Source organism: Betta splendens, chromosome 17, assembly GCF_900634795.4.
Source record: "Betta splendens chromosome 17, fBetSpl5.4, whole genome shotgun sequence".
In the NCBI taxonomy this organism is placed as follows: Eukaryota; Metazoa; Chordata; class Actinopteri; order Anabantiformes; family Osphronemidae; genus Betta; species Betta splendens.
Window position 1 is genome coordinate 2,200,724 of NC_040897.2, and position 25,422 is coordinate 2,226,145.

At 48.6% G+C, this 25,422-nt stretch overlaps 1 long non-coding RNA gene and 1 pseudogene across 1 annotated transcript; both read left to right on the forward strand.

Moving 5' to 3' along the window:
* The first annotated feature begins 1,981 nt into the window (after window positions 1-1,981).
* On the forward strand, window positions 1,982-4,622 carry LOC114844113 (uncharacterized). The gene is made up of 2 exons (XR_003783683.3): window positions 1,982-3,296; window positions 3,988-4,622. It is a non-coding gene; the product is annotated as an uncharacterized LOC114844113 (long non-coding RNA).
* A 2,933-nt stretch (window positions 4,623-7,555) lies between these two features.
* LOC114844109 (cellular tumor antigen p53-like) lies at window positions 7,556-21,273 on the forward strand (annotated as a pseudogene).
* The last annotated feature ends 4,149 nt before the right edge of the window (window positions 21,274-25,422 follow it).

Sequence of the window (25,422 nt, forward strand, 5' to 3'; positions counted from 1 at the left end):
GTGCATCCGTGTTATGAGTCCAGTCCAGTTTTTTGTTCAGATGCACACCCAGGTACTTGTAAGAGTCCACTCTCTCAATGTCCCTTCCCTGGATGTGCATCGGTGATATGACAGCAGGCTGCCGTCTGCGGAAATCCACCACCATCTCCTTCGTTTTCCCTGCATTGATCAGGAGGTGGTTCCGCTGGCACCAGTCCACAAAGTTCTGAGTGAGTCCTCTGTACTCTGCGTCGTCATCATCGGTGATCAGTCCGACGATCGCAGAGTCGTCAGAGAACTTCTGCAGAACGCAGCTGTCCGTGTTGTGTCTGAAGTCTGAAGTGTAGAGGGTGAAGAGGACGGGGGCCAGTACAGTCCCCTGTGGGGCCCCCGCACTGCAGGTCAGAGTGTCAGACACACAGTCCCTGGCTCTCACAAACTGAGGCCTGTTTGTGAGATAGTCCATAATCCACTCCGTCAGATGAAGGTCAACACGAGCCTCCTCCAGTTTGTGTTTCAGAAGCACCGGCTGGATGGTGTTGAAGGCACTGGAGAAGTCAAAGAACATGATCCTCACAGTGCTGCCGGGCTTCTCTAGGTGAGAAAGAGCTCGATGTAGGAGGAAGATGACGGCGTCGTCTGCTCCTATGCCGTGTCGGTAGGCGAACTGCAGCGGGTCCAGGTAGGTTCCCACTGCAGAGCAGGTGACCCAGGACCAGTCTCTCCAGTGTCTTCATCAGGTGTGATTGTCAGAGCCACTGGTCTGAAGCTGCTGGGGTCTTGGGCACTGGTGCCACGCAGGAGGTCTTCCAGAGCTGTGGTACCACCCTCAGCTTGAGGACATGCTCCATAACTCCACACAGTTCGCCTGCGCAGGACTTTAGGAGTCTGGAGCTGATGCCGTCTGGTCCAGCTGCTTTCCTGGCCTTGATCTTCTTGAGCTCACTTCTCACCTGGGTGCTGGAGAAGGATAGGGGTGGAGGGAGTGTCTTAGTGTGGTGTGAAGCGAGGGGTTGAGGAAGTGACTCAGTGTGGTGTGAAGTGAGGGGGTGTGGTTGGGATGAGTCACCAGTCGTCAGGGCTGAGGGTAGAGGGCTTTGTGTAAAGGTGTGAAGGGCTGTGGGGGCTGGTAATCCAGTGGTATGAGGTGACAAGAGGTTCGGAGGCAGCTGCTGGGAGGTGTGAGTGGGTGCTTGGTCAAACCTGTTAAAGTATGAATTCAGCTCGTTGACCCAGCTCGGGTCCCCCTCAGCCTGTGGGTGTGGAGCTTTGACATGGTTTTCAGGCTCCTCCACACCTCACCGACATTGTTCTGCTGCAGCTGCTCCTCCATCTTCCTCCTGTAGCTGGACTTCTCCTCACGGATTTTCCTCCTCAGCTCCTCCCTGTCCCCTGATTTAAATGCTCTCTTCTTCTCCTTTAGCAGAGCTTTAATATCAGAGGTGACCCACGGCTTGTTGTTGGTGAAACACCGAACCCGCCTGGTGGGAACGGTGTTTTCACAGCAGAAGTTGATGTAATCCGTTACACAGTCTGTTATTGCGTTAATGTCCTCCCCATGTGGGTCGCAGAGCTCCGTCCACACAGTGGTGTTTAAAACAGTCCCTGAGAGCCTCCTCGCTCTCAGCTGTCCACCTCTTCATTGTGCGGGGCACCACCGGCTGCCTGTGTACAACAGGTTTATACACAGGCAGGAGATGCAGGATGTTGTGGTCAGCTCTGCCCAGCGGTGGGAGGGAGGATGCAGTGTAGGCCTCTTTGGTGTTGGCATAGAGTAAGTCCAGGGTTTTGTCGTCTCTGGTGGGGCAGGTCACATACTTGGGTGTATGTACTGTAGGCAGAGCAGCTGAAGGAGGTGCATGGTTAAAGTCCCCAGAGATCAGGAAGAGGGCCTGTGGGTGCTGTGTTTGCAGCCTGCTGGTGACTGAGAGCAGGGTCTCAGAAGCTGTGTCAGCGTTAGCGGAGGGTGGGACATACACAGCAATTATTATAACTCGTGTGAACTCCCGTGGCAGGTAGAATGGCCTCATGCCCACCGCTAACAGCTCAATGTCTCTGTTACACGGCTTCATTTTGACATACACCACCTGATGTTCACAAACACAGCCAGACCCCCTCCCTTCCTCTTGGCCTGAAGCGTCTCGTTTTCTCCCGTCGTAGTTTTCTGGCGCGGCGCCCACGTCGGGTCTTCACCAGCACCTCAGCGGTGATCTCGTGTCTGTCTCTGGGCAGAACTACGGTGCTGCGCAGCGCGATCAGCTGCTCCGCGGTGTAAACAATGCGCGCTCTGACCCCGACGCACATCGTAGCTTTAAAACAGCGTTTGTACTGCGCCAAACTTAGAAAAACTATATAAAAGCTGTGTACAGGTTGTGTACACTAATGCTACTAACAAAACACTAGAAAGACAAACTTGAGTAGGTGAAGAAAGTAATAAATAGAAGTAAGAGGACAGGAGCTGTTGTGACCAGCAGCCAGCTCGACCGGCGCCGGAGAAAAAAAGAAGAAGAAGAAAAAAAGAAATATAGTACTGTCGCTTTTAAGATGATCACATTTTAACCCAAACTATCGTATGGAATTTAACAACTTTAAAAGTCACGTGAATTTTAAAACAAACTTATTCTATGGGCACATAGCCTATGGAAATCAAGGAGGTTCAGTTATTTCGACAATTTTATTGATTTTCAGAACTAGAGACTTGATGTCGTGTCCGTGTTTTCTTCTGCATGCTTTTAACATCGTAATGTCCAACGCACCTTGAATACCGCAGCGGCAGAAGGATTCGGCCTCATTGAACAGGTTGAATCCGCTCCTGAACCGTAGCGTGCGTCCAACTCGCAGACAGGCCGGTAAAGTAGCTTGGTCTATTGGCCAGTCTCTGCACCACCGGAGTCTTTTACTAGTTTGTTAACATTTTGAACTCGCGTTTCTTATTTTCGCTCTAAACACGATAATTACTGTATGACTGGCAACACTGATACATGATGGCAAGCAGAGGCAGAGAAGCATCTCCTACAACTGCAGGGGGTTTCCTTTGGTTAAACAAATTCTATCTCTGCTCTTTAAGTTTGTTTCGGTTTGTTCCGTGTAATTCTAATTTAAACTATTGGTTGATTACTATTTTTGTTTCAGGTGCCCCAACCAACCTTCTTATCAAGCCTCTCTTCCACCGCTACCACCTCTTAGCAAGCCTCGGGTGGGACGGGTTCATCCTCTGTGCTGAGACTTAATTATGATATGCCACAGCAACGTCAGCCCCAAGTATTGGCTGAGGTGGAGTCAACTTTAGCAGCAGGGATGCAGCATCATAATGCACAGTACGTAAGTCTTGTTTGTGTATGTATGTACTTGTAACAGTATATTGTTCATATGTTGCGTTTGTTTCTAGAAAGCCTGTCATTTACCAGTTTGAAACGGCACTGGGTTCATTCCATTAACTGGCGTTGGACCACGTGGTGTCACATGCTTTTATTGCCAGATCTAACCTAAGCCATGCAGATGTTGGATTATTTGTTGCACATGCAGCCCAGCTCCAGTCAGTCTGTGAAGATGTCATGGTCAGTTCTTTACAGGTCTGTGTGGTAGTTGGTTGTTTAGGCTATAGACTTGTTCACATTTGTGTCACGGTGGACATGAGTGAAAGACTCAACGCTGATAATATTTCATCTTCTATATTTGCATAAATCAAATTTAAACCTTGTTTTCTCACCCAATGGTTGGTGTCAGTACAACAGAGCTAAGATTTGACATTTACTTGGTTTATTCTAGTTCATTAACTCTGAAAACATTTAAAAATCACACTCCTGCTGTGGACCCGTTTTTGTGGGGAGTACCAAGATCATAAACCAACCTCATGTTAAGCCAACACCTCCGTCTCCTGCAGAGGAGCTCAGCAATGGGGAAATCCACAGGTCAGCAAGAAAGCAAAAGCTCAGTCCCAGCCATCATGTTGTGAAGACTTACTTTGGAACATTTAAGATGCTGCGTGTGTCCTTTCTCTTCTTCCAGAGACTGCGCCCTACAGAACCTCGCAGCGCAGATGAAGGCACTCCCTAAAGTTGTGGGCTGTGAGCTGCCACCTACTCGGGATTTGCTGGTTATCGACGGACATGGATCTACTCTGCAGCTTGCATTATTACACGCCAAGTGTGTGTTTCACTGTTTGATAATGGAAGGGAACCAACTCAATACTTGGTGGAGAAAACGTTGGCTGCAATACATCTGAATCTGAACTGTGATAAAGAAAAATAACGTGACAGCGGATGAAGTTTGTTCCCGAGAAAAGGAAAAAAAAAAACAGTTGTGATTCTGATGTTGGTAATAACATGAGATGTATTCATTAGGTAATACTACAGAAAATGTCTTATTACCAATATGTTTCTTCATAGTGTGAATTTGAGGTTTGACTTGGAGTTTTGACATGCTGCATTTTTCACGCAGTCACTTTGGTTTTGACATTAATTTTGTCGATTTGATTCTGCTTCAAACAAAAGCTCTAAGATTTGACCAAGAATGGGTTTAGGTTTATTGAAGACATTTACACAGACACGTCTACTGAAGAAGTGGCGTAACTGTACTGTAGCTAAATGTACAATAGTACCAGTAGTTCCACTCCTCTATTGTAGCTTTGACTTGTCTGTAGTTACATTTCAAGTTTTTATACAACATTTGTTCTTCTTTAAATGTTCTTTGTTTTTCTGGAAGTCCTGATGAGATTTGTACAAGCAGACTTGAAGCTACAGTACAACGTCTTAATTTACGGAAGCCAACTGTGCGGCTCTTCTACTACTTCGTTATTGAGTGTGCTCGCTTTCTCCGTCACCTCCTGGTTTAATTCCATTAGCCTGCAAAGAAAGAAATCTGTCGGGACCCCTCACATCCTAAGTCCCAAGTTCCAGTGGCTCCCATCAGGACACAGACTCCCTGATGCAGGACCCAAATAGGAGAAACACTGTAATCCCAGCAGTAGTTATCCATCACAATGCTGTCCTGTACAATGACGCTTTTAATTGATCTTATTAGTAATATTAATTTTCCTGGATGCTTTACCTTAATTGGCCTTCAGGGATAAATAATAGAGATAAAGTGTTTTAAATTGAATTGATCAATACATTATAAATACCTGAAATACTTATGTACACATTATTCAAAGAAAGAAATTAAAAACAAATCTATGTTGTGAAGTTCACATGTGCAAATATGTCAGTTGTATAAAAAACATTTTGCCGTTTTCGCTCACGCACGTCAGCGCGTGCGTCAGTCAATGTCATGGTAACAACAAACGCTTGGCCCGACCGAGTCTATATAAGGCGCGCAGTCACGGGGGTTCCCCGTTTGCAGTTGGACACTGACGTTTAGAGACGCAAGCAACGACAGATGATTAGTGAATTCCGTGTAAATTTTAATATTTATCACTTAAATGGCCTGAATTGTTTGGAATGAATAAAGGATATATGTACGATACATCTATTGTATGTGTATTTATGTGTTTATTGACAACGTTACTTGTCATTTTGGTCAAAGTTTAAAAATATTCATATTTTTAAAATGGCGACTGCACCGACTGTAAACTCCCGCAGCGCTCCTGCCCTTTTCGGTAGTTGCAGCCTTAAATATTAACGCCTAAGGTTATTTTATTTAGTTAAATCTACCGTATAGACACGTTGTTGGACTTTGCTAACGGATCATTCTGTTGCCAGTTTAGCAAATAAATCTGTGCAAGTGTGATCTGGAAATGTAGGCACGATATTACAGTTTTTCTCAGTCGCTTTAGTACAATTCTTAGACCAGAATTGAAGTTTGCAAATATGTATGTGCATTTCTCAAAACAATTTGAACAAACAGCCAAACACTGGATTTCTTGCAACAGCCTGTAACTTGCTCAAAATCTTTAGTTCATCTCTTCATCGCATTGCCATCAGAATGTCAAGTCCTTGTGTCATTGTCTATGAACAAGACAGTCAAATTACTTAATCATGTTGTCAATAAAACTGTGTACTTTACAGTTTTTCTCAGTCGCTTTAGTACAATTCTCAGATCAGAGTGAAATTCTCAAAACTATTTGTTCAATCTTCACATCATGATGTCACGTGTGCACATCATATAAGCAGTTTCTCTTTTTTCTCTTTTTTTCACTTTGAACCAGTTGCAAATGCTTTGGTACATCCATTCAAATGATTCTGCACAATTCCCAGCTCTTTGCTACATTATCAATTGTTTATGTCATGTTGATCAAGATGTATTATATAGTTCACTGCGCAATAGTCTTACTCCTCAAAAAATCTAGTCATTAGTTCATCGTATAAATCATTAACTGCAAAATGGTTGACCAAGTTGTCATAATGTGACAAATATATTTCTATACATCTCCATTATATGTTTCTTTCTAAATCTGTCCTGATTTGGTAAATTGCTCTCAGGCGACTTGACTTTCTCTAACAAAGGTGCATTTCCTTAACCATCAACTGGCAAGTATATATATGGGTGAAGCACAACACAATGTTCTATGTCTGACAATGGTGTGCTTACACATCACAAACTCTCTACAGAGATCTCATCCCTGAAGAAGAGAGGGGTCGGAGTGGAGATCACCTGCCAAAGTATGTGATAGTTTGGGACAATGTGAGTTTTCGTCACTCCAACATCATTAGGCATCAGGATGGAAAGTTGTAACACAGATGACTGGACAGATTTGGATTTTTGTTCAAAGACATCATAATCATACTATCATGTTTTTCAGGGCCTAATTATTGTATATTTTGGGGTCTGTACGATCTACGATATCGTAGAGCCAATATACGATAGAGTTGACACTGGCGTCCATCATGTTTTGATGTTGTTTAGATTGTGCGCACGTCACCAGAAACTGTTGTCACGCCTACCTGGTTGGCTCCTCTTCTCTGTCAATCACATTATAAGCCCTGCTGATTGGTTCAGTAACCTGCTCAGGTTTATATGCACACTTGTACTGTTTGTCCAGTATTGCGATAAGGGCGAAAATAAGGAAGTGTGTTCAGAACCGAAGCAAATTACTGGATGAAAAGACTCTGGTAAGGAAGTCAAGCGGCTTTACCTGGTGTTAGACGCTACGATTCAAGCTAAAGTGAAGCTAAAACCGCTGCTGCGCAGTGTTCATTCGGTGTCGGACATTACATGTCTAAAAAAACCCTGTCAAAGAAAACACGCACTACGCGAGTCACTGATCAGCGCGCTGCTGTTGGCAGGTTTAGTTGAGGTTAGGGTGGTCTGTCGAGGAGCTCCCGCCCCCTGCGACTTGTCCACCGGTCTGTGGGGGAGTTGAGCCTGGTTGTAAAGCACAGCTCTGACATGACGGGACATGTTCCTGCGCCGTCTTCCTCCAGCACTGAAGGGGTTACAATTTAGGTAAAAGTTCTCTAACACAACAAATGTTTAAGAATTCAATAGTTTATTCTGGAAGTCAGAATAGTTTGACTAACTTTGTTGAATTAAGCATCACGTTTAAGTTTTTAATGCTTGGAGTAGTGCTTGCTGGTCTCAGGCCAGTTCTCCATTTACTCTGCTTTGTCAGTATTCACCGGACCTCAACAAACTCTACTGCCAAATGGAGAAAACGAGCCCCGTGGAGATTCTTGTGACTAAAGAACTTCCACATGGTCGGTTCTCAGAGTAATGGCTGTCTACAAGAAGACGGAACATCTGGCAGATGTGGTCCGCAGGTGTCCACATCACCAGAATGGACACGGTAAGAAAAGCATTTCTGTGAAATAATACCTTCTGTTTTAAAATGTTTGTTAAAAGAAAACGAGAGAGAGGCTTTGGCTTTGTTTTTCCTTTTCAGCTGCAGACCATCGCAGTCATTTGATCAGAGTGGAGGGCAGCCAAAGGCCTCAGTATCTTGAGGATTACAACACAAAAAGGCACAGTGTGACTGTTCCCTATGAGCCGCCCCAGGTATCACTGCCTCTCACTTCTGACCTTTCCCCTAACGTAGCAATTAAATGTTATCATTCTGTTGTGCCTCTCGTTCTGCTTTCACGGTTTGTCATCCCTGAAATTACCTGTGCACTAAACGACTACTATCCTGCATGTGTTTTAGCCGGGCTCAGAGATCACCACCATCCTGCTCAGCTTCATGTGCAACAGCTCCTGCATGGGAGGCATGAACCGCAGACCCATCCTCACCATCCTGACCCTTGAGACTTCAGAGTACGTATGGTCTCATCTACCAGGATTGGTGTGAGCTGAAATGTATTTGCTGGATAAAGAGTAGTGTTACATAGAAACCAAGGGTTGACGTGGTGTAACTTGATCTCCTGCTTTATGTATTTGCCTGTTTTATGTTTATTTTGTTTCTAAATGTAACTTAGTAAAGTTGTGCATCACTGTTATCCCACCTCAAAGATAGCTTTTGCAGCCTTAGTAAATGTTTTTCTACTGTCTTTAGCGGACAACTTTTGGGCCGAAGATGCTTCGAGGTGCGTGTCTGCGCGTGTCCCGGCAGGGATCGTAAAACAGAGGAGGCAAATAGTGCCAAACTGCATCATCATCATCATCATCATCATGCAAGCAGACAGCTGCGTGCAAGGGCTGACCATTTTAAACAAAAAATAAAACAGACCAAACAGGCAGGCGTAGAAAGAAATTGAATACGGCCCTTTTTTTTTTTTAATCTTCATCAACGGGATTCTTGGCTCATCAAAACTTGACGCGAAGCAACTTTCGCAGCAGCCCCAGCATCAGCATCCGCGTTGGTTGTGGCTTTCGCTCCGCCGCGAGACGCACATGACGCAGGGCATCTTGTAGCCCACGCCGACATAGCCTTCCACGGCCTCCTTCAGCATCAACTCGGGGAACGCCACGTAGCCCCTTCTGTAACGCTCCTTGCCTATCATTGATTTCCGGACGCTTTCTTTGCCAGAGAACTTTTTCGCCAGGAAGTCGCACTCCTCCACTCCGGCAACGTGCACGTGATACACATGCTCTCTCAGCATGTTGTCACCCGCTACGAAACGGGAAAGCCTGACGCCGCACGCATCACACACGTGAGTGTCTACGGTGTCCAGCTCATACGACATGCCCTCACGGCTGCCCAGCTCCCTGAACAGGTTGTCCGCAGTGCGAGGGCCGACCACGCTCCTCTCGCTCGGCCTTTTCGTGTACAGCAGAGGCTTGCGCCCGTAGTCGCCGTCCAGCTGGGTGTCGTTCAGGTACGCCGTGAATCTCTCGCAAACTTCTTTGCATCTGCTGGCAAATAAGAGGGCGTCCGGAAACGCCACAATGCCGTGGGCGAACCTGAGTTCGCCCAGGTCCAAGGCCAATTGATCCGGTGGCAGGTGGCGGTGTCTGTAATGACCCTTGACGCGAGCACACCGTCCGTCGCTGGCCAGGATGTGTTTGTCCAACAAGGCCCTCAAGGCACCCTCAGCGGCCAGAGCGTGCCCACGCAAACAGTCGCACTCCAGACCTTCGTCTAGGCCTCCTTCCGGGTCTGGGAATCCGCTATGATCCAACGGGCACGGGGTTCCCTCTTCTTCTACGCGAAGGCGCAGAGAGTCTGTGGTCCGCTCGAGCCGCGGCTTGAACACCGCGCAGCCGTCGGTTTGCAGGTCACCTTCTTGAGAGGCCATAGCATTGGAACCTTTCAATGACACTGTGGATAAACGCTCGTTCCAAGCTTGTCAGGTGAAGTGGTACTGCGATGTATTCTCTCTGTGACTTTTAAGGTTCGCCGCACCTCCGCCCCCCCCTCACACAGGCACCCAACCCAAAATCTGAACCAGCGAGGGATCCTCCAATCGGCTCATCGTCATCTCACCGCCAGACAACTCCTCCTGAACTGTCCTCCACTTTGTCCAACGTGGAAAAAGTCCTCCGACCGGGGCAATTTATTCCCACCAGGAGGATCCTCCAACTCGGAAATCGAGGGAAAACTTGTGTAAACTTGTGTAAAATTGGAAATGAGGGGGCGACTGGTCAATAGGTTCCGCCGCAGCGCTCCTCACATTGAGACTGGTGGAATAGCGTTGACACAATAGCGCAGACCTCCGTGCCCGCAGCAGCCACGCTCCCCATACATGTAAAAAAATTTATTTCACCACCCCGTGAACACCGCGTCCTCCCGGGGTCTGACGCGACCCCACGCGCGCGCACACACACACACACACACACACACACACATTATTTGAATATTATCATATTATGAGGGAGAAAATAAAGACCAAATAAGCAAAACTTTTGATTAAATGCTAAATATTTATTGATATAAAACAGTAATCAAAGAAAGGGGTACACAATGCATTCATATGTGTCGTGTATTCTCTTTTCTCTTCAACCACGACAGAGATTTCACAAGAACTCAACTTTGAAGTTTAAATCAATAGCATACAAATTTATTATACATGACAAATTAAAACAATCATATAATGATTACAAAAGAGTAATAACAAGAGAGGCAGAGACCGAATTCACCTGCTTGTTCCTCTGCAGAGAGAACCGAGAGGTCGGAAAAGGTCCGCTGTGTGCTACCAGCGGACCCTCTGCGAAGCGCTCTGAAAACCCCAGCCTGTGAAGGCCTGCTTTTAACCACCACCTAAAATCTTTCCACATGTCCAAATAAGGACGTGTAGATGTTTTTCTCGGCTACTCGGAAAGTCCTGGCGCTGGGCCGTGTTATCTGTCCAGCTCCAGCTGCATCTGGCCCACCATGTCAGGGATCGCTCGGAAGAGGACCCACATGCACAGCACAATACACGATTTTCTGGCGTTAAAGAGTGTGGTTTATTCCAGTAAGCAGAGTCAAATCCAGGCAGGGTCATACACAGGAGGTCGAACAGGTTAAATGGGATCAGGCAGAGACGTAGTCAGGAGCAGGCACAGATCAGATACGAGAGGTGAGTACGATACCAAACATCAGGCGTAGAATCGTGGTCAGGCAGGCAATGGTCGGCAACAGGCAGTAGTAACAAGGTCGAGCATCAACAAAGCCAGGAGACACGAAGACACGGCAGGAACAATGAAACTGGGAAAGCACGACGACACACGAACAACGATCTGGCAAGGGACTGAGGACACTGGTGGTGGTTAAATACAACGTGACTTGATTACTGATACAGTGCAGGTGTGGATAACGACCAGGTGAAGCAGGGACAGCTGTGACAAGAACAAAACCCGGAAGTAAAGCTAAAACAGGAACAGAAACCAGGAGATTACCAAAATAAAACAGGAAACAACTAGACCCAAGACCCAGATCGTGACAGTACCCCCCTCCCAAGGGCGGATTCCAGACGACCAAAAAAAACAAAAAAAACCAAACCCGAGCAGGGCGGGCGGAGGGAGGACTGGCGGAGGGACAGAACCAAAAACAACCCGCACAGAACACAGACAGGGCGGGCGGACCGGGGGAGGGCAAAACGGGAACCCCCATCAAACAAAACCCACGCCCAAACACAGACCAGAGAACCCAACAGAAAAACAAAACAAGACCGAGTCCCAAAATCAGGAAGACAACACGAATGTCCATGAAACAAGAACAGAGTCCATGACAAGGAAAACAACAACGACGTCTCGCCGCTCCCTCTTAAGGCGGGTGGAGACTCGGCGAGATCCTGCCCAGCTGCCGCTGAGGCAGAGGGGCACACCCAGTGCCCTTGGGCTGGGCCAGCGTCCACGGGGACCCCCCCGAACGGCGACGTCCTCCAGGCGAACGCCGATCCTGGAGACCGAGGGGTCGAGGTGGACGTCGCCGCAGGAGGCAGCGCCATCCAGGCAGCAGGAGGCGCCGAGGGCGAGGCCACCAGTCCGGCAGCAGAGACCGAGACGAGGCAGGAACCAGAGACGACGACAGACGTGGAGACTAGGCCGGAACCGATGCAGGTGCGGCCGGAGCCGAGCCGCCAGGAACCGATGCAGGTGCGGCCGGAGCCGGGCCGCCAGGAACCGAAGCAGGTGCGGCCGGAGCCGGGCCGCCAGGAACCGAAGCAGGTGCGGCCGGAGCCGGGCCGCCAGGAACCGATGCAGGTGCGGCCGGAGCCGGGCCGCCAGGGACCGATGCAGGTGCAGCGGGAGCTGCGACGGGAACGACACCCTCCTGGAGGTGGGCAGGAACTATGACGGGCGCGACCCCCTCCTGGAGGTCCGCCGGGACTGCGACGGGCGCGACCCCCTCCTGGAGGTCCGCCGGGACTGCGACGGGCGCGACCCCCTCCTGGAGGTCCGCCGGGACTGCGACGGGCGCGACCCCCTCCTGGAGGTCCGCCGGGACTGCGACGGGCGCGACCCCCTCCTGGAGGTCCGCCGGGACTGCGGCTGGCGCGACCCCCTCCTGGAGGTCCGCCGGGACTGCGGCTGGCGCGACCCCCTCCTGGAGGTCCGCAGGAGCTGCCGCTGGCGCGACCCCCTCCTGGAGGTCCGCAGGAGCTGCCGCTGGCGCGACCCCCTCCTGGAGGTCCGCAGGAGCTGCCGCTGGCGCGACCCCCTCCAGGAACAGGAACTGGAACGGCATCTACTTGGCCGACAGGAACAGGAACTGGAACGGCATCTACTTGGCCGACAGGAACAGGAACTGGAACGGCATCTACTTGGCCGACAGGAACAGGAACTGGAACGGCCCCAACATGGCCGACAGGGACAAGAACGGCTTCAACATGGCCGACAGGGACAAGAACGGCTTCAACATGGCCGACAGGGACAAGAACAGCCTCGACATGGCCGACAGGGACAGGAACTGGAACGGCCTCAACATGGCCGACAGGGACAGGAACTAGAACGGCCCCAACATGGCCGACAGGAACAGGGACGGCCTCAACATGGCCGACAGGAACAGGGACGGGAACGGCGTCCTTACCGGAGCCGGCAGCGCTGCTCTCTGGCCCCTCACGGGAGCCGCGGCGCTGCTCCCAGGCTCCCCACGGGAGCCGGCGGCGCTGCTCCCAGGCTCCCCACGGGAGCCGGCGGCGCTGCTCCCAGGCTCCCCACGGGAGCCGGCGGCGCTGCTCCCAGGCTCCCCACTGGAGCCGGCGGCGCTGCCCCCAGGCTCCCCACTGGAGCCGGCAGCGACTGAGACGGCGTCTACTCCGGAGCCGGCTTGGCTGCTTGCAACCGCCGAGCTCGACGGAGCAGACGTCGGGCCTGATCGGGTGTGCCTAGCACCCGTTCGACAGGTGGTGTCCTCTGACTGGGACAAGACCTGCGCGTGACTGGACTGAACTGGGACAGGAGCGTGACTGGACTGTACTGGGACAGGAGCGTGACTGGACTGTACTGGGACTGGGCTCGACTGGACTGTACTGGGACTGGGCTCGACTGGACTGTACTGGGTCTGGGCTCGACTGTACTGGGACTGGGCTCGACTGTACTGGGACTGGGCTCGACTGGACTGGGACTGGGCTCGACTGGACTGGGACTGGGCTCGACTGGACTGGGACTGGGCTCGACTGGACTGGAACCTGAACTGGGCTCGACTGGACTGGAACCTGAACTGGGCTCGACTGGACTGGGCTCGACTGGACTGGGCTCGACTGGACTGGGCTCGACTGGACTGGGCTCGACTGGACTGGGCTCGACTGGACTGGGGCTGGAACCTGAGCGTGGCGAGGCTGAACGGCGACTGGGGCCTGAGCGGAGCATGGCTGAACTGGGGACTGGGCAACACACGGCTGAACTGGGGACTGGGCAACACACGGCTGAACTGGGGACTGGGCAACACACGGCTGAACTGGGGACTGGGCAACACACGGCTGAACTGGGGACTGGGCAACACACGGCTGAACTGGAGACTGGGCAAAACACGACTGAGCTGGAGACTGGGCAAAACACGACTGAGCTGGAGACTGGGCAAAACACGACTGAGCTGGAGACTGGGCAAAACACGACTGAACTGGAGACTGAACAGCGCGCGGCTGAACTGGAGACTGAACAGCGCGCGGCTGAACTGGAGACTGAACAGCGCGCGGCTGAACTGGAGACTGAACAGCGCGCGGCTGAACTGGAGACTGAACAGCGCGCGGCTGAACTGGAGACTGAACAGCGCGCGGCTGCACTGGAGACTGAACAGCGCGCGGCTGCACTGGAGACTGAACAGCGCGCGGCTGCACTGGAGACTGAACAGCGCGCGGCTGCACTGGAGACTGAACAGCGCGCGGCTGGGCTGGAGACTGAACAGCGCGCGGCTGGGCTGGAGACGGGGGACCGCGTGCGTGCAGGAAATCCTCCCAGCGGAACAACCATGGAGCTGGGCAGGTTGGTGCAGACACGACGGTCCGACGGGGCTGGGAGGAGGAAACCGAAACCATCGGCGGTGCGACCGGCGCCGGCGTGGTGCGGAGCGCGTTGCTTAACTCATCGTACCTCGCGCACAGCCGCTCATAGAGGCGACGAACACTGGGGCGCTCTAACGCGCTGTCATCGTCCTCCAGCGTCAATATCGCCACCTCCACGGCGCTGCGCTGGTTCTCCGGGTTAATCGCCCGTCGGTAATCCTCCGCGAGGATTTTAAAATAAGCACGTAGGTCGCTGGGTAGCTCGGCGCAGGTGAACTCCATACTTCCTCGCAGGTGAATGAGACTCGCCGCCAAAAAAAAACAAGAAACAAAAACAGTCACTGACCTGGGCGACGGCTGAGTGCTGGCTGGGTCCAAGTTTGGCCAGATCGTTCTGTCAGGGATCGCTCGGAAGAGGACCCACATGCACCGCACAATACACGATTTTCTGGCGTTAAAGAGTGTGGTTTATTCCAGTAAGCAGAGTCAAATCCAGGCAGGGTCATACACAGGAGGTCGAACAGGTTAAATGGGATCAGGCAGAGACGTAGTCAGGAGCAGGCACAGATCAGATACGAGAGGTGAGTACGATACCAAACATCAGGCGTAGAATCGTGGTCAGGCAGGCAATGGTCGGCAACAGGCAGTAGTAACAAGGTCGAGCATCAACAAAGCCAGGAGACACGAAGACACGGCAGGAACAATGAAACTGGGAAAGCACGACGACACACGAACAACGATCTGGCAAGGGACTGAGGACACTGGTGGTGGTTAAATACAACGTGACTTGATTACTGATACGGTGCAGGTGTGGATAACGACCAGGTGAAGCAGGGACAGCTGTGACAAGAACAAAACCCGGAAGTAAAGCTAAAACAGGAACAGAAACCAGGAGATTACCAAAATAAAACAGGAAACAACTAGACCCAAGACCCAGATCGTGACACACCATCAACCTCCCAGTTCCTTTCCCAGGTCGGCGTGACATTTTGAATATTTCCTTAGGAACAGCTTGGATAAACATTGTTAACAACAACAGATTCTGCGAACACGGATTCTGCGAACCCAGTTTACGCAAACTCTTTCACCCCACCTCACACAAACCCATCTACTCTCTGTACTTCTCTCATAAGCAATGATCAATTTTACTGCTAAAAGTAAATGTAAATGTCTGTTTCCTGGAGTCTATCCCAGATGCTCCCCAGACAACGACCCTGCCAAACTGCAAGGGTTGAGGAACAGTCACTGCATCTTAACCTGACCCGAACAGATTGTTCACTACCTATATAATAATATATGATATGATACATAAATATACTACATATGCACTCATATTCATATTCATATTAGAATTCACATCACATGTATTCAATCAATATGATACATAAATATACTACATATGCACTCATATTCATATTCATATTAGAATTCACATCACATGTATTCAATCAATCCAAAGGTGTCCGGACATCTTAATCGGCACGTGTAACGACAGAGGCTGGCGTGGCGGGGAGAAGCTCGATACAGCCAGCGATGTGAGCCAAGACTTCAGAGACAGACTTGAATGGGACTCTCATAGTGCCATTCACGAGCACGTATTGGAAACGGCACGGGGTCGAACAAAACAAAACGCTCCGAGTACACTCGTCGGTAGCGATGTCAAACAGGTATCCCGCGTCGTAGCCGCCCATATAACAAAAGACTATCCCCGCGTTCGGCTTCACCTCGGGCAGCTTTTCCGGATAGGCGTACAGCCCCCACCAGGTGTCGCCCAGTGCCGTTATCGCACCGCGCACCTCACTCAGCAACCTCGTGGCAGACAGATCCTCAAAGTGCACTCCGTCTTCCTGGGGGGGACTCAGAAGCCTGGCGCGGTCCTTGGCGATAACTTTGCCAATCAGCCTCATGGGGTCCAACGCCGTCCCGTAAGGGTCGGACCAAATTGGGGCGGTGGTGTCCATGACCGTGTCGTCGCGAGCCACCGGCTCGAAGAGGATCCGGTAGACTCCATTGTAAACCACGAGCTCCGGTCCGTTAGAGAAGTTAGAGGTCTCTGCGTCCATGTCGGTGAGCTCTGTTTAGTTTAGAGGGACGGGAAGAGTAGCCATCCTCTTCTGTCTTCTGTGGGGTTTATATGACACCGACCGTTGGAAGGTGGCAGGTCTGACCGGGGGTCCAATCCCCGACCCTAACCTTGTTTTTGTTTTGTTTTTTCGTATCCTCTGGCGCCACATCTCCATCGCTGCCAGAGGCATCAAACCAAAATCATCTCACCACCAAAGAACTCGGAGCCGTTCTCCACTTTATCCAACGTGAAAAATCCTCCAAGCTCCTCCAAGTTTATCCCACCAGAAGGATTTCTCCAACAAAAAAACATCTAACCCAGGGGGGGGGTTGGGGGTTCCTCCAACTTGGAAACTTGTGTTTGTGTGTGTGCTTTCACCGGCAACTTATTTCACCACCACCCTCACGTCCCTCAACAAGACCCCACGCGCACGCACGCACGCACGCACGCACGCACAGTTTATCCCACCAGAAGGATTCCTCCAACGTGGTGGAGATTCCTCCAACTTGGAAACTTGTGTTTGTGTGTGCTTTCACCTGCAAATTATTTCACCACCCTCACGTAGCTTGGACTAAAAACAAACAAAAAAAGAGAAAACTGGTCTTACTTATGAGTTGGTGTTAGGGAGACGCTTGCGTGCCCGCGTTTCCTGCATGCTTGCGTGCCTGACCCCCTGCTCATTGGCCTGCCTGCCTGCCAGCCTGCCAGCCTGCCTGCCTGCCTGCCTGCCTGCCTGCCTGCCAGCCTGCCTGCCTGCCTGCCTGCCTGCCTGCCTGCCTGACAGCTTGTCTGCCAGCTTTGCGCTCTCTCTTCATGGCCGCTGCTCGTTTCACCGCCGCCGCACAGGTTCTAGAGCAGATTTTTTTAAGCCAATCAAATGATGACTCTGAACCAGAAGAGAAATCTGAGGAAGACGTTTCAAGTGAAGAAGAGAAAGAAAAAGGAGAAGCAAAAGAAGCAGATACAGCAGGACCAGAAACAGATGAAGGACAAGAAGACAGCGAGGGATGTGATCTAAGGCTGGACACTTCAGATGAAGAAGTTGATGATGAAGAATATAATGATGATGATGATGATGTTGATGATGAAGATGATGATGAAATAATAGAAAATGTACAAAGACTGGAGCAAATAGAACTCGAGGAGGAGGAGGAGGACCTACAAAATCAGGAGGCCTACTTGGGCCTCCTGATTTTGTCCGGCGTCTACAGGTCCCGAGGGGAGGCCGTGGCCAGCCTGTGGGACGCCGAGAGCGGCAGGGCCATTTTTCATGCCACGATGTCGCTCAAGGTGTTTCACACTTACTCGAAGCTGTTGCGTTTCGACGATCGCCAAACTAGACCCGCCAGGCGAGCGACGGAAAAACTGGCAGCCGTGAGAGAGGTCTGGGACGCGTGGGTGGAGCGGCTGCCCAGCCTCTACGACCCGGGTCCTAACGTGACGGTGGACGAGCAACTGGTACCTTTCAGAGGTAAAGCAAAAAAAAAACAAAAAAACACTACATCTCACACACGCAGTCATGCAGACACAGACACAGACACAGACACACAAACACAGACACACACACACGCAGACACAGGCACAGACACACACACACACGCAGGCACACACACACACACACGCAGGCACACACACACACACACACACACACACAGGCACAGACACACACCCACACACACACACACGCAGACATGCAGACACAGGCACAGACACACACACACACACACAGGCACAGACACACAGGCACAGACACACACACATACACACACACAGGCACATAGACACACACACACGCAGACATGCAGAAAACACGTAGCACGCAGGCTTTCTTTTTTTACCTCTGTAAAAAAATATATTTTTAAAAATCTCACCTTTATTTTTTGTAGGTCGTTGCTCTTTCAGACAGTACATGTCTAGCAAGCCAGCAAAATACGGCCTCAAGTTTTGGGTGGCGTGCGACGCCAAGTCCAGCTACGCTTGGAAGATGCAGCTTTACACAGGCAAGCCAGGAGGAGGAGGAGGAGGAGGAGGAGGAGGAGGAGGAGGAGAAAAGAGAGCTTCTGAAAAAAAGCAGGGCCAGCGGGTCGTGCTGGACGTCACAGAAGGGCTCGCCGGGCCTCGCAACGTGACGTGCGACAACTTTTTCACTTCCTACAAACTGGGCCAGTGGCTCCTGCGCAGGGAGCTCACCATGCTCGGTACGGTTCGCAAGAACAAGCCGGAATTGCCGCCGGCGCTCCTCTCGGTCAAGGGCAGGAGCGTCTTCTCCTCCGTGTTTGCCTTCACTCCCAGCACCGTCCTGGTGTCCTACGTGCCCAAGAAAAACAAAAACGTGATCCTGATGAGCACGCTACACTCGGCCGCCACGGCCGCAGACGATGTCCTCCTCGTTGACGCAGGACGGCGGGACAAAAAGCCCTTTGCCGTCCTAGACTACAACGCCACCAAGGGAGGCGTAGACAACCTGGACAAGGTGATAGGAACCTACAGCTGCAGGAGAAAGACGGCGCGCTGGCCCGTGGCGGTGTTTCACAACGTCCTAGACGTGTCTTGCTACAACGCTTTCGTCGTGTGGCGGGAGGCCCACCCGGACTGGATGCCCGGCAACCGCAGCAAGAGGAGGGTGTTTCTAGAGCAGCTGGGCAAGGCGCTCGTGACCCCTCTCATCCGCATAAGGCGCGAAGCGTCCGCCTCACTCGTGCGGACGCTTCAGAAGGGGGTTCGGGACCCCTCCTCCTCCCGCTCCCTGTCCTGCTCTTCCGGACTCGGGGCAGCAGCAGCAGCAGGCCCTCACCGCAGACCTCGTCTGGGGTGAAGACGAGGACGATGAGGGTGACGGAGGAGAACATGACGCCCTCGGTTCCGCCGCTAGCGACCGGGCGCAAAAGGGAAAGAGGAAAAGGTATCAAATTTGTCCGCACGCGAGGGACCGCAAAACAAACAACGTTTGCCATCGGTGCGAGAGATATATCTGCCACAGACATTTGCTCTTCTGCTGCTCAGACTGCGCCCCTCGCTCCTGAAGATAATTTGTTTGTTCATTAGAAAATGAAATAATAGTAATAATAATAATAATAATGATAATGATAATAATAATAATAATAATAATAATAATAATAATAATAATAATAATAATAATAATAATAATAATAATAATAATAATAATAATAATAATAATAATAATAATAATAATAATAATAATTATAATCATAATCATCATAATCGTAATAATCATAATAATCATAATACTAATAATATTCCGTGTGTTTTATACTATTGTTGATGTTTTTGTTGTTGTCAGTGTAGTAACACTATTTACAAACAAAGTGTAATATGTAAAAGAAAAATAATTAATAAAATAAAGCAAAAGCATTTGAATTTGGGTATTTTGTTTTTTTTTTTCTCCAACCTGGGATTTTCTCCAACCTGGAGACAACAAGTTTCCAACTTGGAAACACACAACATCACGGCCCTCTTTGTATTCCCACACACACACACACGCACACACACACGCACACACACACGCACACACACACACACACACACACACACACACACACGCACACACACACACACACACACACACACACACACACACACACACACACACACAGATTCTCCAGACAGAGATTCTCCATCCTCCAACCTGTGGATCCTCCTAACCTGCACGTTCGCTTTCCTCCTGGGGTCTGGCGTGACCCCCTCCTCCCTCCTCCCAACCTGCACTTTCTGTGTCCTCGTAGGTCCGGCGTGACCCCGACCACCACCGCCCCCACTGCACATCCTCACCCACTGGGGTCAGATGTAAAACCCTCCTCCGTTGCCCTCGTGGGGTCTAAAAATGAGAGCTGCGTGAGGGTTAAATTTATATTTTGGATTTGTTTAAGATGTAGTCAGCTCATTAAGTTTTCGTTTAAATCACAGATCAGAGTTTCGGTTTTATTCGTCTCTCTTGATCTTGTAGTAAATTTAGAGCTAAACAATAACTGCCCTGATATGTTGAAAATGTTATTTATCAACTGGTGGAAAAGAAAAATCTTTGATTGTCGATCCTTGAGATATTTCTCACAATGACTTTGTTTCCTCTCACTATAACTGTTGTTACAATGGATAAATCAGCTTGAACCAGCAAACATGAGCAGAATAAGGATTAATGTGGACGTTTCAAGTGTTAATGAGTTTGTGTTGTAATGCTGAAGTTCAGTTTAAATCATCTGATTACTTTAGAATATAATAGAATTCTTACCAGTGATCCCTTTGAAGATAAAACATTAGAAAATTAGTGACTCAATTTTTAGCATATCATGATTATTACTGTTTAAAACTAACCTGTAGTTAAAGGTTTTCATTTTTCTGCTTGTGTAGTTTGACATATTTTAGGTCAAACTGTGTGATGTTTGTCTCTGAGCTGATTTACATGAGCCGTTTCATGAAGGGAAGTGAAACAATGTGTGAGTCAGTGAGTGATGGAGCAGAACAAACATGTGACAGAAACTCCTTAAAGGACTAAAGCAACTCTCACAGTGAAGGTGTCCAGGTCTCTGCTGTTTGATTGACAGCTGAGTGCTCTGTGTCCTCTAAGCTGACTGCTGTCTCCTACTGTAGGTGATGCTCGTCCCACCCTGACGGTGCTGCCTCCCTCCAGGGAGGAGCTGCAGCAGGAGAAGGTCACGCTCACGTGTCTGGCCAACAAGGGCTTCCCCTCAGACTGGACTCTGTCCTGGAAGCTGGACGGCAGCGGCAGCATCAGCAGCTCTGACCAGAGCAGGAGCCCTGGGGTTCTGGAGAAGGACGGACTCTACAGCTGGAGCAGCACCCTGAGGATCCCTGCAGACCAGTGGACCAAGGTGAACTCTGTGACCTGTGAGGCCTCCCAGGGCTCCCAGTCTCCAGTCAGAGAGACGCTGAGCACAGACCAGTGCTCCCAGTCCTGAACTGTGTTTCATTTGTTCTCTGGTTCTGCTTTTGCTCTCAGTCTTTGTTTAGAAACAACCTTTTCAGAAAAAACAATAAAAAGTTGACCTTTTCCTGCTCATGAAGACTCTGCTTTGGATCTCACGTAGTAACATATCCGTTCAAATTAAAGTCTGTCATATGGCCCCCTCCTGGAAAGTTTTAGAGTCCACTCTCTAAATGTCTCTTTCCTGGACATTTACATATATTTGCCCTAGTTCTTTTTTGCTACATGAAGACAACATCTTACTGGTTAAACTGGTCTCTGACAATAGTTAAATTGACTAAGTGGTTGAGTTGCTCCTAAAGGAACCACACAAACATATAGATGTTAAATATTACTTTTTGACAAGACTTGAACTGGTGTCAGGAAGAATTTTTTAAATTTAACTCAGAAACAGTGGTTGCTAAAATTTACCAACAGGTACAACATTATCAAGGTAATGGGAGTATGGGAACAGGAAAATTCCACAACCAATGAGTTCTTCTCCGTATGCTGTTTTCAAACCTGATCCCCACCATCATCCATCAGTTTAATTATGAAACATTAACAAAGAAGAACAAACTGTTCCTGTGGTGTGTTTCACTTTATATCTTTAGTGCTGAAACCTGTCTGTTGTCATGGTTCATTAGTGATGTCTGACTGTTGCCATAGGAACCAACATCCCTGAAGGAAATGAAACAATTAACATCAGTCTCATCCAAATGCTCAGTTTCACTACAACCTGCTGCGTCTCTTCATGCAGTGTGTCGAGTGGCGCCGACCCTGATGGTGAGGAGCCGCTTTTATTCCTTTATTCATCACAGTGCATCATTTTATTTAGTTTGGTTTAAACATGTAATGTTTCCAGTTGACAGATGACTGATTCTGTGTCCACTTCACCACATTTTGACATCATAAATTAATTACAGGTTTTCATTTTCCAGATTAACTTTTTTTTTATAACACACATTCATCAAAATAAATATAAAATTACAAGAAAAATAGTTTTAGTGTCTAACATGATAATGAAACAAAAGAATGTTCTATAATAACTTTTTATAGCTAAAGAAACTGTTCTATAGTTAAAAAAGTGAAGCCCTGATGGATCTAAGTAAATCTAGGGTTGGGAAGACTACAACAAAAACATCATGTCCTATGAAACAAATCCTATGAACATTACAATGTCTGAGGCTTCTCCTAGTTCATCTCTTTATATTTATATCAACAAATTATACTGTACTATTTTACAATTATTAAGAAAACAATATAATAATAAATAAAATAGTGAAAACCCTGTGAAGTGTAACTTTAGTACCTGTCAAACTTTAAAGTGTTTTAAGTGTTTGTGCAGATGTTGATTCAGATCAGTTCCTCTTCAGCTGAGGAGGTTTTTGTACGACGTTGTTTCACTGTGTGACCCACTGTAACTCTGCTGACAGTAATAAACTCCTGCATCTTCACCCTGAACTCTGCTGATGGTCAGAGTGAAGTCAGTACCAGATCCACTTCCACTGAAACGATCAGAGACTCCAGACTGAAGGGTTGTAGAGTATCTAACAAGAAGTCGAGGAGCTTCTCCTGGTTTCTGAAGGTACCAGTTAATGTCATCACCAATACTTGTACTGGATTTACATCTGACAGTAACAGTCTGTTCTGGAGCAACAGACAACGCTCCAGGAGTCTGAGTCACAGTGATTTGACCTGATGAACCTGTAAGAGATGAAACAGAGAAGATTCAGTGACACAGGGCCAGTTTGGAGAAAGATGATCAACATCCAAACAGAAGAGGATCATTTGTTGAAGATGGAGAACAGATGAAGAAGCTCAGTGCTGCTTGGTTCAGTGTTTGTCCATCACTGTGGTGAACCTGGCTCCATCCTGAAGAGAGAGTCTCACCCTGAACAAGGAGCCCCAGGGTGGCCAGCAGTAGAGTCAGAGACATCATCATGGTGCTGCCGCTGAAAGACCTGGACACACACTGATCAACACTGGTCTCTTAACAGGACACATATGCAAACACACACAGTCAGTCAGCTGGAGCTGTGGGCTCCACGTCAGCGTGGCTCCTCCTCACTGCTACAACATCTACTGATGTAGCTGTTGTCTTAAAAATGGCAGATGTGATGTGGTGTTACATAAACATTCACCAATGCTGTCAGCCTTTGTTGCAATAAGTCTAGATGTCTCTGAACATCAACCGAGGTCAGGTGAACCTAACATGAGCAGATGTTCTTCTCAACCTCAAATTTAACAAAAAGCTCTTTAACCCCAGTTACCAACAACAGACATTAAACAAAATATAATATTATATATAATAATATATATTAACAAAGACAGACCAAATTCCACAAAAAATCCTCTCCTCATGAACATTTTGATTTCCATTAAGACCTAAAATATAATTGTATAGCCCTCACTTATCATTAGCCAGACCTTTCTCAACACACTACACAGACATGAACACGAACAAAGCTAAAGATTCTAAAAACAAAGCACTTTGACTCCACATTCAAACAGGTGAACCTTGCACGCTGCTCGTAAGCAAGCAAATAACAAAGAGTCACAGTTCTCATTTCACATTCATGTTCACTTTAAGAGATTCTGCACAGACTTCAAAACAACCACAGTCGATCATGAAGGTCTGTGCTCTCACGTTGTCCAGCATCTGCAATTCAGTTTATGCACGTGCAAATTCAAACATCATTGTATATCAAGGATGCAGCTAAGGGCGAGATCTGCCCACACCCTGTAGCCAGGTTGGTCAGCGCAGCCCCTCACTATTATATCGGTGAGACTTCCTGGTAGTTGGAATTGAAATAATTGAAATCTCCATCAGCTCCTCCTTTGTCTATCACTGCTGTACTGGAAACCAGTGGCACTGCACCCTCTGCGTTGTCCTGGGAACCTCATCTGATGCCCAGCCTTTCTGCTCGTGGCCCTCATGACGAACGCAGAATCCTTCCCTTTCAGATCACTTGGGGATCCGACACATTTAAGCATCATCCACTGCTCCCACTGGACTGGTACAGTACTCCAGCTGTAACCTGTGAACTGATAGCTGCAAGACAGAAACCTCTGCACAACAGTGCAGCATAAACCATCTGACCAAAGTTAGAGTTAAGGTTAGACTCAATAGCACCTGTAGTTTGCTTCTTGCTTCAGATGGTTTGTGTAAAAATCAGAGAATATAAAAGAACCTCTTGTATAGCAGGTTAGAAGACACAGATACTGATGTAACCTGTGGAAGCAGGTTAAGTGTAGGAGAGAAATTGATTAGGAGAGAGAAGAGCATTTTGAGAAGGAATGATAATTCTGCTCATGCAGCTCCTCCACTGCTGCTCTGCCAAGAAAGAAGGGTTGAAGTTGTCAAGTTGAACTTCAAGGTTAAAACAACAATATCAGTTATGTTAACATTTTAAAGAAGATAATCATCAAGTTTTTATAAACAACTTATCACTGAGCTGGAAAATTAAATTGAATGAATTGTGAACCCTCATTATATCAATCAACAACAAAACATCATTAACATGTGTTGTGGTCAGTCTGTAGAGCATGTTTCAGTCAGTCAAGGTCATTGGGTCGTGAGCTCAGAGTTTTTAGTGTGGGCAGAGACAGAAACCTCTTGCTCAAAGAAAGCTATAATTTAGAAAGGCTGGCCTGTGACCTTGTTCTGCTAAATGAGTTAGCAGTGTCACTCAGGGCCCATCAATGGTCAGTAGAATAACACCACAATCCTGCATATGTTAATCATCTGCTTCTCATGAGAACTTAGGTAATATACTGTAATACTTGTAGTACTCCGTCTCTCCCTATCACCAGTGTTTACACTTCCCTTTTCTGTGCACACTGATTCCCATCATCTCTCTCTCCCTCACATACCATGTTACCATCTCAAACCCTGCTCTGACAGCATCCCCTCCTCTGTAACAAGCAAAGTCACACAGAAAAATACAACTAAAACAATGTACAGTTAAGTCTACCGGAGGATGAGGCACAGGCATCAATGATACTGTTTTGCAAAAGGATGGAGAAAGTGCAGTGAGAAGGGTTTTAACATTGCCTAGACGTGTCTCATACTCTGCTGGAATATATTAACAATAGTGAGTGGAACCTCAGCGTGTGATAAGGTCCATCGACAGAGTTCATGTCTTGGTGGCCCTGCTCTGGTCTCAGCCTTTCTTGGCTGTTCAGGTGGAGTCAGTCCC